This window comes from Taudactylus pleione, unplaced genomic scaffold (genome assembly GCF_031769625.1).
Source record: "Taudactylus pleione unplaced genomic scaffold, aTauple2 ptg000155l, whole genome shotgun sequence".
Classification (NCBI taxonomy): Eukaryota; Metazoa; Chordata; class Amphibia; order Anura; family Myobatrachidae; genus Taudactylus; species Taudactylus pleione.
In genome coordinates this window covers 9,783,552-9,797,773 of record NW_028284557.1, presented here as the reverse complement: position 1 = coordinate 9,797,773, position 14,222 = coordinate 9,783,552, and positions in this window count along the sequence as shown.

Here is a 14,222-nt window from a genome sequence, read left to right as displayed (position 1 = left end):
ATAAACACAGATTTAAAAAGTATGATAAAGAAAAAATCATTATATATTCAGGGTTGGCTGGTTTAAACTAGGGATGTGCGGGTTCGGATTTACTCGGTTCTTATCGCTACTTTACCGCAAGTTCGGATTAGTTCGGATTTATTTTATTGGCTATCCAAAACACGTGATAGCCGATAGCCAATAAAATGCCGATTTGAGATCCGAGTAAAACCGAACCCGCTCATCTCTAGTTTAAACCAAATGTTTTTTGTTTTTTAAACAGTGGGCTGGACCAATACAGTAAATTCACATACAACAGAATACGGGAGGATGAGTGGGTAAACTAGATCAGAGAGGTATTAAATATGACTAGCATCAGCTAATACTCCACAAACTTCTCCTATAACAATCCTATAGGATAGGAGAAAACCACAACTAACATTCTCAATCTTAAAGGGTAAACAACTCCAAAACATTAAAAAGGCGATACACAGAGAAACACCTCATGGTTTAATTTCTTTCATGTTTATTTAATTTCAAATCCTTCAGTCCTACTGAGTTAAATTGAAGGATTAAAGACTAATGCTGGGTACAAACCTGCAAAATATCGTCCCGCTTTGGCCAAATTGGAACGTCAAATCAGGCATATCATGCAGTGTGTATGCCCGATTAGCACGCTCCTGCGGTCGCATGCAATATCGTCTGATTGGCCGTGCTGCACAGTCAATCACACAATATCGCATGCGGGGCTGTGTACTTTAATGAAAAATTGATCGTTCCGTCGTTCATTAAATCTTTCTTGAGTGTACAGGCAATCATGCGACGTCCAGGGTGAAGCCAAATGTCCCTGCACACGATTGCCCGGTCGTATAAGTGTGTAGTCGGCTTTAGTCTGACTCTCTTTTAATGAGACGAAAAATCCTAATAACTTGGGATGTTTAATGTTAGAAAGCATGAAAACATTTACCTGGTTTAAATTTTTTTTTAATTAAGACATTAATACAAAAAAAAATGTTTGTTTTTTGTTTCTTAAATAAACCTGGGTTTTTTCCAACCCGGGAAATTATTATCCTCGCAGAAATTGATCCTTTTCCTCTTCGCTGTTGAGACATTTTTTTCACCCCTGTGCTAAGCCAAGTTTGACACTTTTTGAACATTCCAACATTATAGTTATTGTATCTATTCTTAACCTACACAAATCATACCTTGTTTTTCAGAACTGTTTTTTCTAACAATACAGCTGTTTTTTTTGTACGGTAACACCAAACTATACTTGCCTGCTTTTAACACCATCCCTCTGGGAGACTTGCTATTTGCACCATTACAACCAGCCCCTGGCGGCGCAACACCACAGTTACTTCCATCATGCAGCAGAGGGTAGTGCCCTGGTGATGTGAGTTGCTGTAAGATCCAGTAGAGTGGTCCACTCTCCTGGGAGTTTGGGAGTATTCCTCAAAATCTGGAAGTCTCCTGGACATTCCACGAGAGTAATATCCCCTAGTCATTTCCAAAATTAACATACCTTGCTAAATAGCTCAGAAGACTGGTACCACAAGTGATCGCCAGATTACATCTACCAAGTAGATGGGACTCTCCAATTTCAAACAAGGGAGGTCCTGAGCGATTAGCAATTATGATGGGGGAGATCAAAGATTTTTTAGAGCATCACCACCTCTGTAAACTTTGTTATTATTTGATGTTTTGTATATTATTATTTGTATTTCTATATAAAATAAATAAACTTTATTGGAATTACTTAAAATTATAGATTCAAGTTTGGACAAGCCCATACTGGATCCTCCATTTTGGCAGCCAAAGGGCTCACTCAAAAGCACAAAAAAGAGATGCCATGCGAAAGCACCCTTACATTACAGCAACAGGGGATGGAGTATACATTTTTCAAAATACATTTTTGAAAGTGAAAGAGTCCATTAAGTAAAATTATATATAATTCCATAGAGAGAGAATAATGCACTCAAATAATAGTAGGTCATCAAGGAGTTCTGTGACACCTCAAATTTTATGCTGGTTACTACAAAAGTCCATAGTATTTTACAATGGGGGTAATTATTACTTGTAATACACAAGTCAACCTAGTGAACACTGAAGTGATGACATCAGAACTCAGCATTTATAAGTGCATTGTTTATACTGATATAATTTACAAGAGTTTATACAAAAATAAGCATCACTTGTGTATTATATGTATATTATTTTTTGGCATCTGCAGTTAGTCTATTCATTATGTATTATCTAACCACTGTCTAGAACTGTAATAATGAACTCATTGCTGGAGATGCTTCTCAGTGTCCTCATCTACTCAAGGGCTGCTTGGCTTTGCCTACTAGCAATATTCAGCTTATGAATGTAAATGTCCTGATTGATTATGTCCATTATACTATGTTGATGCTTGAAAGATGTACTTGCTAAAATATAAAACTAGTTCTCATTTCACTACTTGTACTTCTAGAAATGTGTGTTATGTACTGTACATATGAAAGTTACAACAGAAACATCACATCCAAAATATCCTTCATCGACTATATATAAAAAGGAGCTATTTTTATTAAAAATACAGTGTTCATCTAGATATTACTATATGGCTGTTATGTGGTTACAGAACAGTTTCAAATAAGTAAACTTGCAGGTTTTCCATAAAATAGAACCTAAGCTTCCATAATTCAATGTGGTTGGTATTGAGAATTATTAAGAGAATACTTTGTTTTAACATAATTCTATTTATCATAAATAAACTATTGATTTCATACTATAACAGTGAATCTCTGGATCTTTGTCAGCCTCTTTTGTTCTTATTTATTTAACACTGGTTGTTTGGTAGCAGTTCATGAATCATTTTCTTTAGTCCATTGTGCTATGGTAACCTCTACCAGAGCTCTGCCCTGGTTTAACCATGAAGCAAAGTAAGCAGGTTGTTAGGGAAGAAAGGGTAGGCGGCCCCACAGATTGTTTTTTTTTTACCCTGGGTGTATAAAAAAAAGCAGACAAGATTTTCTTTTCTGATGCTTGGCATATACTGCCAGCCTAACACCCTGCAGATATCACGGGCATACAATGTGAGATGGAAACAACTGTTAGGGGTCAGTGCTCATTGAATAAGGTCAAATTAAATACCACTAGCTGCTTCCTCAGGGTGTGTTCCAACTCCCTTAATGCACATCTAAAGAGACAGAATAGAGGGGAGAACTCTGTGGCATTGGAAGTGTAATTATAACCGGTTTAGGTTTATGTGTACTAAATTGATTACTTGAGAACAGATTCAGGGTATCGCTAGCACTATGTAGATTAATAGTGAAACCCTCCAAATGTGTTCTGTACTGCTACTAGATAATCACATTGGCAATTTAGGTGGGCAGTTATTCTACGATGATGGTTGTTAAATCAGTCCGAAAATTCTGGTGGGCAATAACTTTAGGCTGAAACTTGATATAGAATATAGTCCAATATAAATGTAATTAGGTGAGCAATAACTGTGGGTTGAAGCTTGATCAAATGGCTATACAAAGTTCAGTCCAATGGGTCGTAGGCAGGTGGGCAAAAACTGTAGGCAGGGTATTGTATCTGTACCATTGAAATAACTTGTGATGCTCAAGGTGCCGCTCCTCAGTCCCCGCCCGTTGGTACCTCGGGAATATTTAAGCGCAGTATCAGCGTGATGAAGACACTCAGTGGCAGTGTAAGGTAGTGTCATTTGGCCCCGCCCCCTCAGCACGGACAGCCGATTCCCAGGAATATTCTCCCCATTTTTCCCACTTCACTAGGAAGTGGGCAGAATGCGGGAGAAGTGCCTACACTTCCGGAGGTGCGGGGTAGGGTGGTCAAAAAAATAAAACATTCACATTTTCTTTCTCCACAAGGTTATTTTTATTCCTTTGTAAATCAATGGGTAGTACACCAAAACATTTTCCAAACAAACAATAATTAGGAGTCGCCCTATATTGAACTTTTCTAGACTTAGATCTGCGTCCTCAGATAGCTGAATACGATGCAGAAAATCGTGTAGCTGTGGATGTTTCAGATTTCTTACCATTTTTTCTTTGGTTTTCGTAGACACTCGATTGTCAAAAAATGCTAAAGCTATCAAGTGTTCAGAAAAAAACAGAGGTGTCTGGTAAAAGCAATGTAAGCTTTCTTACCAATTGTTACATCAGGTTAGATTTTTAGGAGACTTAAGAGCTCGATGTTATTATATGGTGCTCTAATTCCCAATGGAGCTTCATTCCAATACTTTACATAAACCAGACTTACAAACAAAGCCAAATTCACCATGTTGTTTGCCTCTCTAGGTGTTAGCTGGAACTGAGGGGTCGATTCAGACCCGGACGCTAAGCTGCGCTCTCTTGCATCCAAAAGGGACCGGGTATGCAAATTCCGCGATCGCACTGTCTGGTGTAAGGATGCCCTCTATGTTTTAGAGAGCGACGGCAGAGTGAGCGCACGCCGGGATAAAGATGCACACTTTTCTTTCTTATCATACGTTATCTCCAGGAAGTGTATGATTAATCAGAACCATCGAGAGCCATCAGAGCAGCACGCAGCGCTTGAGGTAGTCCCTAGCCCGCCGCAAGCACTGCGATCACTGCAGGCTGAAATACAACCAAGTGACGTGTACAATGATGCTTCCATGCTATTTATGCACACCCATAAAACTCAGTTTTGACGCCCAGACACGCCTGTGTTCGCAGCACCACTCCCCCGTTCACAAGCACCTTCCCCTGTTACCACCCACAAACGGCACATTCTGTCACTCAAAGAAGCGTCCAGTCTGTGTACTACGCACGCACAATTCCCGGACGTAGTGTCTGGTACACGCATGCGTATTTTGCCACATACGCAGGCACAGACGGGTGACAATCGCCCATAGCGTACGTCCGCAGCTTAGCGTCCGGGTCTGAATCGGGCCCTGATTTAGAAAGAACATACTTTCAGAGTGAGATCACTCACAATTTTGCCTAAGAACACAGCCACAAATAAAGAATAGTACCAAAATATCCTCCAAGAGCAACTTCTCCCAACCATCCAAGAACAGTTTGGTGACGAACAATGCCTTTTCCAGCATGATGGAGCACCTTGCCATAAGGCAAAAGTGATAACTACGTGGCTCGGGGAACAAAACATCAAAATTTTTAGTCCATGGCCAGGAAACTCCCCAGACCTTAATCCCATTGTGAACTTGTGGTCAATCCTCAAGAGGTGGCAGGACAAACAAAAACACACAAATTCTGACAAACTCCATGCATTGATTCGGCAAGAATGGGCAGCCATCAGTCAGTATGTGGCCCAGAAGTTGATTGACAGCATGCCAGGGCGAATTGCAGAGGTCTTGAAAAAGAAGGCTCAACACTGCAGATATTGACTCTTTGCATAAACTTAATGTAATTGTCAATAAAAGCCTTTGACACTTATGAAATGCTTGTAAGTTTACTTCAGTATACCATAGTAACATCTGACAAAAAGGTCTAAAAACACTGAAGCAGCAAACTTTGTGAAAACCAATACTTGTGTCATTCTCAAAATGTTTGGCCATGGCTGTACCTGTACTTCTTTTTCTTTGAAAAATGTTTCCCTCCTGTACTTTGTTAAAATCCTTGATATATTTGAAAGTTTCTGTAATGTCCTCCCTTTCCCTTCTTTGCTCCAGACTATACATATTAAGATCTTATAGTCTTTCCTGGTATGTTTTGTGATGCAGTTCATGCACCATTTTAGTTGCCCTTCTTTGTACAGTCTCTAATGTATTTATATCCTTCTGGAGATATGGCAACAAAATTAAATACATTTCACACAAAAAAAAGAAAATATGAAAACAATAAAATATAAAGATTTGATTACAATATTATGCAGTATGAACATTTTCCACACATAATGTATTGGGTTCTACATCTCTCAAAATATAAACATTTTGTGCTTTTATAACTCTCAGACTAAAGATATAGGGGTATATGTAATAGCCTGCGGACTGCAGGCATGGGGGAATTCCGTACGAGACTGCCCGATGTTTTAAAATAGCAGTCATTTAAAAGGCAAAACCAGATTGATTTAGCCTTTTAAACTATTGCTATTTTAAAACAACGGGCAGTCTCGCACGGAACTCACCCATGCCTGCAGTCCGCAGGCTATTACATTTACCCCATAGAATATTACTTTCATATGAACCCTATCTCTAGTGATGATGTTGTTGCTGCTATTGCATTGCCCGCCACCAGGGATATTTATGAATCAGCTAGCCTTAGAATTGGTCCTAACAGTATGGGTGGTGATAAGTCTAATGACAGTGATGATGTATTTTATTAACACTACGGACATTAAGGATGAGATCAGCAAAAAAAAAAAATATATAAGAATGCAAGAAATACTCTGCATATTTTGTTTTTCTCTTAAAAAAGAGAAAAAAGAAGAATGCTTTACAATGTAAGGCAAAAATTTCACACACAATAGCAAAGTCATAAGTTCAAGGACACCTTATGCAGGGGCGCCGAGAGGGGGGGGGGAGCGGGTACAAATTACCCGGGATCGGGCTTGCTGGAGGGGCCCGGGTCCGGTACCGTTCCTCCCCCCCCTCTTTCATCACAGCAGCCCAGCACACGCTGCTTCATAGCATGCAGCTGCTATGAAGCAGCCACAGCAGTCTCCTATGCCTATGGGGGGAGCGAACAAGCTGATCGCGCCCCCCACTGGTTATGTGCCGGGCTGAAGGGGCTCAGGGCGGCCCCCTCGCCAGCGCGCAGCACTTGTTTTTGTTCTTTTTTTCCTCGAAGGGGGCATGGCCACGTCTCCGGCGATTAGGCCTAGCCCCCTTTACCCAGGCCCGCTGCGGCTCTCGGTGGACCTGACCTTATGAATCACTTTCTGTATTTACCATCAGACTTTAGTAGCACCAACATGAAATGCAGGAACACACACAGGCTTGTAGCAGAACCTATAGGCATGGGTGTAACTACCATAGGTGCAAGGAGTGCAACCGCTATGGGACCCAGAGCTGAGGGGGACCCAACTTTCTTGTCAAAGTTACATGTGTTATATACATTTTTCACCATTGGGTGGTATATAGGGGGCCTTACAAACTTTTGTAATGGGGCCTTCAAATACATAGATACGCCCCTGCCTATGGGGGTCCCAAAGCAAAATTTCCAAAGGACCTCCCCTGTGCAACTTATTTTCAGGTTATCCATTTTGATTGTAATTGATCTCATATTTGCACTATCTGCCTACTTAGCTGACATGCAGGATTAAATGAATAGTGATTAGCATATAGTAAGTATTATAAACAAAGAAACATATATATTCCCTAATAAATCAGTTAATGAGGAGAGATGGAGGCAGAGATTGCTGGGCCAGTGACAGCAGTTGCCAGTGATAGCAGACCACTCAGAGGTGGCCTGGGTTCTGTAGCAGGCCCATTCTCTGTACCTTTTGTCTGAGATCTGCTGCAAAATTAGACAGGTGTGTAGGCATATAATGAGTGTTGAATCTGCATCCAGTAGGATTGTGTCAACAGTCTGGTCTAGAGTTTGAACCTCAGAGGACTAAAGTGTGTACCAATCTTAAATCATGCAGCATCATATCAGATTAATAATTTGTTTTATGCATTGCTTCTAAATTAAAAGCCACAGATAAAATGGAGGGAGGTGTCTGAAGGGGTAAGGGTGACAGGACAAAATTTGTTATAAAGGCCTTACCTGAAGATGTTATTCAGATTTTTTTTCTGAAGATGTTGCTGTTCAGGACCTTATTGGAAGATATAATCCAAAGTTCATATCAGTGGTCGTTATCCAAAGTTATTTAAATAAAGCAGGAACATCTCAGAGAGTATAAATGTAGGACAAAATGTCACCACAAAATGGCTGCCAGTAGCTGGGCATCCTTTATATAGGGCTCTGACCTGCATTGTGACATCACAATGCATGCAGGCAGCAGCTAGAGATGACTGTAGTTTGGATCATCTGGACCCAGATGCCCAACAGCAGTACTCTGGTGAGAATAGAAAAGCCAGGGCTCAGGAGATGGCAGTGTACAGTAACTCGGTGCAGGGAGAGGGTCGGGCCCAAGAGGTGGCCAGGGCCCTGCAGAATCCGCACTCGCTGCACCTACTATAGCCACGTCATTAACACAGTTATCCTCAATCTCACTCACTATTCTCATTAACAGTAGCCCTGATGCCACCAGAATCACCACCAAGACCAAGAATGTACAATGATGACCATTCTCTACATCATGCAGTCAACTACCATGTTCCCAGCAGATTTTATTTTGATAATAGCAATGCTTGCAAATCAAAATGTCATCCCTATGGTTAACTGATTGTTATGGAAGAATAACGGTACACAATGAAGTCTCCTTAACATTTATTATGCACGTGCATACAGAGCAAGCAAAATCAAATTTGCATGCTATTGTCATACAGGTCATACAGTCTTATATACCACATTTGTCTAAAACATATGCCAATCAAAGATTTAAAATATACACCCCTAATGGAAGCTTTCCAAACTCATGATTATAACTGCAATATCTAAAATAATCCATGTGCTAACTTTTTTATTTATGCAAATATTAAGTATTAACCCAATGTATGAAGGAGAGACCTTCCCTTCGTTTTCGACACCAGCCGGAGCCCCCATAGTTTTCTATGGGGGTTGGGAAGCTGTCAGACTTACCAAGCACCGGAATACAAAGCATTCCAGAGTTAGGCCCCAGCAGCTAACACCATCTGAAGATGGCATTAGCTGCTGTAGCCTATAGGCTTCATTTTGCAAAATTTACCGGGAGAGGGTAAACTTGGCCGCCGCACATGCGTGGTCAGTAGAAGAAGTGAAAACCTCTAATCCTTTCAGAGCACCTTTTTTTCTCGTGTGGTAGCCTATATGTATGTTTTTTTCTCATGTGGTAGCCTATATGTATGTTTTTTCCTCTTGTGGGGGCCTATATGTATGTTTTTTCTCATGTGGTAGCCTATATGTATGTTTTTTTTCTCATGTGGTAACCTATATGTATGTTTTTTTCTCATGTGGTAGCCTATATGTATGTTTTTTTTCTCATGTGGTAGCCTATATGTATGTTTTTTTTCTCATGTGGTAGCCTATATGTATGTTTTTTCCTCTTGTGGGGGCCTATATGTATGTTTTTTCTCGTGTGGTAGCCTATATGTATGTTTTTTTCTCATGTGGTAGCCTATATGTATGTTTTTTTTCTCATGTGGTAGCCTATATGTATGTTTTTTTTCTCATGTGGTAACCTATATGTATGTTTTTTTTCTCATGTGGTAGCCTATATGTATGTTTTTTTTCTCATGTGGTAGCCTATATGTATGTTTTTTTTTCTCATGTGGTAACCTATATGTATGTTTATTTCTCATGTGGTAGCCTATATGTATGTTTTTTTTCTCATGTGGTAGCCTATATGTATGTTTTTTTCTCATGTGGTAGCCTATATGTTTTTTTTCTCATGTGGTAGCCTATATGTATGTTTTTTCCTCTTGTGGGGGCCTATATGTATGTTTTTTCTCATGTGGTAACCTATATGTATGTTTTTTCTCGTGTGGTAGCCTATATGTATGTTTTTTTCTCGTGTGGTAGCCTATATGTATGTTTTTTTCTCACGTGGTAGCCTATATGTATGTTTTTTTTCTCATGTGGTAGCCTATATGTATGTTTTTTTTCTCATGTGGTAACCTATATGTATGTTTTTTCCTCTTGTGGGGGCCTATATGTATGTTTTTTCTCATGTGGTAGCCTATGTGTATGTTTTTTTCCTCTTGTGGGGGCCTATATGTATGTTTTTTTCTCATGTGGTAGCCTATATGTATGTTTTTTTTCTCATGGTGGTAACCTATATGTATGTTTTTTCCTCTTGTGGGGGCCTATATGTATGTTTTTACTCATGTGGTAGCCTATATGTATGTTTTTTTTCTCATGTGGTAGCCTATATGTATGTTTTTTTCTCATGTGGTAGCCTATATGTATGTTTTTTTCCTCTTGTGAGGGCCTTCTTGCAGCAACCATGCACATAGTCGGGGGCGGGGGGGAGCAGCAGACATGAACATAGGGCCTGATTCAGAGCCGGTCGCTCTGAATCAGGGCCGGTCTTTATTTTTTTTTAGAACTGCCTCCTGGCCACTCGCATAGCTGTGGGTGACCACCCACAGCTATATCGAGTGGCCATGATGATGGTCGCGATGGTCAAGACCATCGCGACCATCGGGCTTGCGACGAGACCCTTGTGGTAGGGTCTCATTGCCGCAAGCCCCAGAGAGATTTCGGCTCTAACAGAGCCGGAATCTCTCCACTGACATCACTTGTGATGTCAGTGGGGCCGGCCCCAAACGGTAGGCGTTCTCATGGGAACGCCTCCGCTTGGGCAGCCACCCCCCCACCAAAGGGGGCGTGCTGTCTCTCAACATCGACAGCACGCCCCCTTTGGTGCGAGACCCAGAGCGACGGATTGCCCGTCGCTGTCCGGTTCTCGCGCATGCGCACGACGGAGCCGGCTCCGTCGTGCGCATGCGCTCTGGGCCACCATCGACCCGGTTGCGAGTGCTCGGCGCTTGCGACCGGGTCAGAATCAGGCCCAGAGTCAATGAATGGGTGACTACGGGCCCCAGTGCATTGTTTTGCCCAGGACCTTCACTGCTATTAAGATGGCCCTGGGTACATATATAGGGTTTATGTGCTTAGGACATGGCTTAATGACAAAGGAGAAGAGTGAAATTTAAAATGAAAGGGGGAAAAAAAGGAATAGAAGCAAAAAGAGAAATAGATATAGACAGGAATGGATACACAAAGCTATGATGTAAGGTTATTGCCTGAAAATGGGAGGACCCAGGTTTGGAAATTGGAGGAGGAATGAGGGGAGGAGTCATGATTATTCTTAAACCGCCCCCCCTAAAAGAAAAGTCTAGATCCGCCCCTGTATCACATACTGCAATGCGAATTTACAGTATCAATTGAATAGTACGCTGTTCATGACAGGTATAAGTGCTTTGGCGTCCTGGTCTACTTCAGTCACAATTACATGGATATGTCCTCACTTTACTCGTCTGAGTCACACTGTCCATGTGCTGTGTTGTGATGGTTTATCAATGGCGACCATAGTGACTATTTTGACACAGAGTGATTGTCAGTGTACATTTATGACAGGTAACAGGAGATGGATAGGCAAAAATAGGTGTGGTGCGAGCATTTTGTGCTTGAATTGCAGCCAGCAACTGCATCTGTTTACGCACTTTCACTGGCCCCAACGGCTCACCTCCGATGGACATGCTGAGTAGCCAGTGTGATCGCTCTCCCCCTCCTATCAGGTGCAGGCAGAGGAGATTGCTGCTGCACTCAGCGGCAGCAGCCTCCCTGAACTCACTGCAGCCCAGCTAGGCACTGCTGTCACTGACAGGACTAGAGGGGTGGACCGGTGGGCCCAGGCCCTTCCAGCAAACCCGTGCTTGGGTAATTAGTGCCCACTCGCCCACTCTCTCTGCGTCTGGATGCGACCAATACTTTGGATAAGAGATGCAGCCAGTGGGCTGTGACATTAGCATAAATTCTCACTACTACTGCGTACAAACATGCAGCCAAGACGGAATTAGCGTCCACCTCTGAATCAGGCCCTTCATCAGCACTATAGTATACACAATCAGGCAAAGTTATGCATGCAACATTTGCACAGAAAGCATCATATGATTCACAAAATTAGAAAATGAATTATAATTTGTTATGTCCCGGTTTACTGTGAGTTGGTTATTAGCAGTGGACTATAGGGCCAATATTATGGCTGCACTGCATCAGGGTAAATATATCCATGTTCTCTGCTTTGCTCATGTCCTCATTCTCACTGTTATTAAAGTCTTACTGATGTTGTGCTGCCTGTGGCGGCAGCTACAGTAACAACAGCAGGGTACCTGGGACCTTGAAGAGGCAGCGCCCTTTACGAATAAATGCAAGAATTAATTTCAACAGATCCTCCTACAAAAGCATATATATCTGGGAGTTGTAATGCAGTGTACTGTAGCTACACTATTTATTTAAACCATGAAGCTGATTCTCTCCATTACTAGATATCAAAACTGAAAATTTCCCTGGCACTTGCTAGTTAATGTTCGAAATCAGAAAAATATTTTAGCGCATAAGTGGTATTATAATAGATTGCTGTACCAATCTGTTAGCTGATAGTATACAGAAGTTGAATTTTATCTAAATGGACCACCACTTCCTCCCATTCCTATTTAGAATGTAAGCTCTTGCAAGCAGGGCCCTCCATCCTAACATTTCTACTCTCTCTCTCCTTGTCACTATCTCAGACAGCTGATTTGGGCCACTTTTATTTATTAAATGTTGGATTTTGGCCCACAAGTGTTATGTGTCAGTATTATTCCAATTTTTGCAAGTATGTGGTTGTATTTTTACTATTTCTGTTTATCATGTGTAAAGGTGCGTATCCACTACGCAATATTAATGGACGACTGAACGATAATGATATCGTTATCATTCAGTCATCCATAAATCTGGCAGTAAAATGTCGGCAACGACCAGCGATGCACGTTCACGCTGGTCGTTACCGGCATCGCTCATCGCCTGAACATGCTGGTCAACCTGACATTATCGTCAGTGTTGACCATGTTCGGGGATGAGGGAGGGTGCCTGCACTGAACAATATATTGTTCAGTGTGGGCACTGTGCAGTTTAATGAACGACTGAACGATGACTATATAGTTATCGATCAGTCTTTCGCAGTCAGGTAGTGGATACCCGCCTTAAGTCTTTTGATCTCAACTGTTATTATGTAAATCTGTTAATAATGTTACTTGTTTTACCTGTTTTGTATTTTTTCACTTTATAGCGCTGCAGAAATTTGTGGCACCTTATGTGGCTAAGAGATTATAAAATGGATAAGGTTAATTTTCTATTTTCACTCCATTATCGTCAAGGCTGACAGACATTCTAACCTGTTCCACCACCAGCATACAGTGCTTTTTATGTGTTAACATTATGTTGCTGAGGACAAACACCATATGGTCTGACCTAAAACAATCACGTACTGACTGAAACAATATACAGTACATACAATTCAGCTTAGGAAGGCCTGGACCACCTCATGGAGATCAGTGCATATGCCAAGTGTGACACTTGATAACACAGAGATATACGAGTATGTACTCAAATAACTCTTCTAGAAAGAACTCGGCAGATGTTCAGATATTGATGGAAATAGCGGTGAACAACCAGATAAAAACTGAATAGGATATTGCTCATCTGTGAGATGTCTTCACAGCAGACAGGGCCGTAACTAGGGCGGTGTGAACAGAGCAGTAGCCCAGGACACAAGGACCCATGTGGGTGCCACAACAACTATGCGTCATTGCCCCAGAGGATACCATTCATGGTTGTCTTGACTGAAAACGGTCCCCAGCAGAATCCTAATTCTGTGCTCACCAACAGGCCACCTGCAATGTGGCAATAACATTGTGAGGATGCATGTCAGTAACTGGAGATGGAGAGAGCCTGGAGAAGGAGCCGAAGTGTCAGTCACTGGAGAGAGACCCGCAGAAGAGAAGAGAGACTGGAGGAGGAGCCGACCTGCAGCACTGATACTGAGGAACAAACGACGTGACAAGAAGGTAAGTGTATACTTTCTATCTTGGGGTGTGGTGGGGGAGGACAGGTGGGGGAGGTAGCGTACAGTTGGTTGTGGGGGAGTACAGTAAAGGACAGATGGGGTAGTGGAGCACAGTACAGGACAGATTGGGAAGGGGGAGCACAGTACAGGACAGAAAGGGGAGCGGGGCACAGCACAGGACAGATGAGAGTAGGGGAACATGATACAGGACAGTTGGGGGTGCGAGGTCACAATACAGGACAGTTGATTGGAAAGCACAATACAGGACACACAGATGGGAAGGGACAGCACAAACTGTAGCCTCCTTTTAGAGGGGTGGTTACCTATATCCTATGTAAAATATGTTTACATATTATTATTATTCATTTGTGCATAAATCTACTGTGGTCTTTTAGTTATGAGGAGATCAGGACTGAATTTAAATATAAATAATATAATATTATATATCATATATATATATATATATATATATATAATCCTCAGATGAACCCATATGCTATATGGGGAAACGTGTTAGGACCGTGGGTAACCTGTACACTTGACTACGATTAGAACACCTCCTTGTTGCCAGACAGCTGCCGGGCTCAATTACACCAAGCCACTCCAGTCTCGGCATCAGA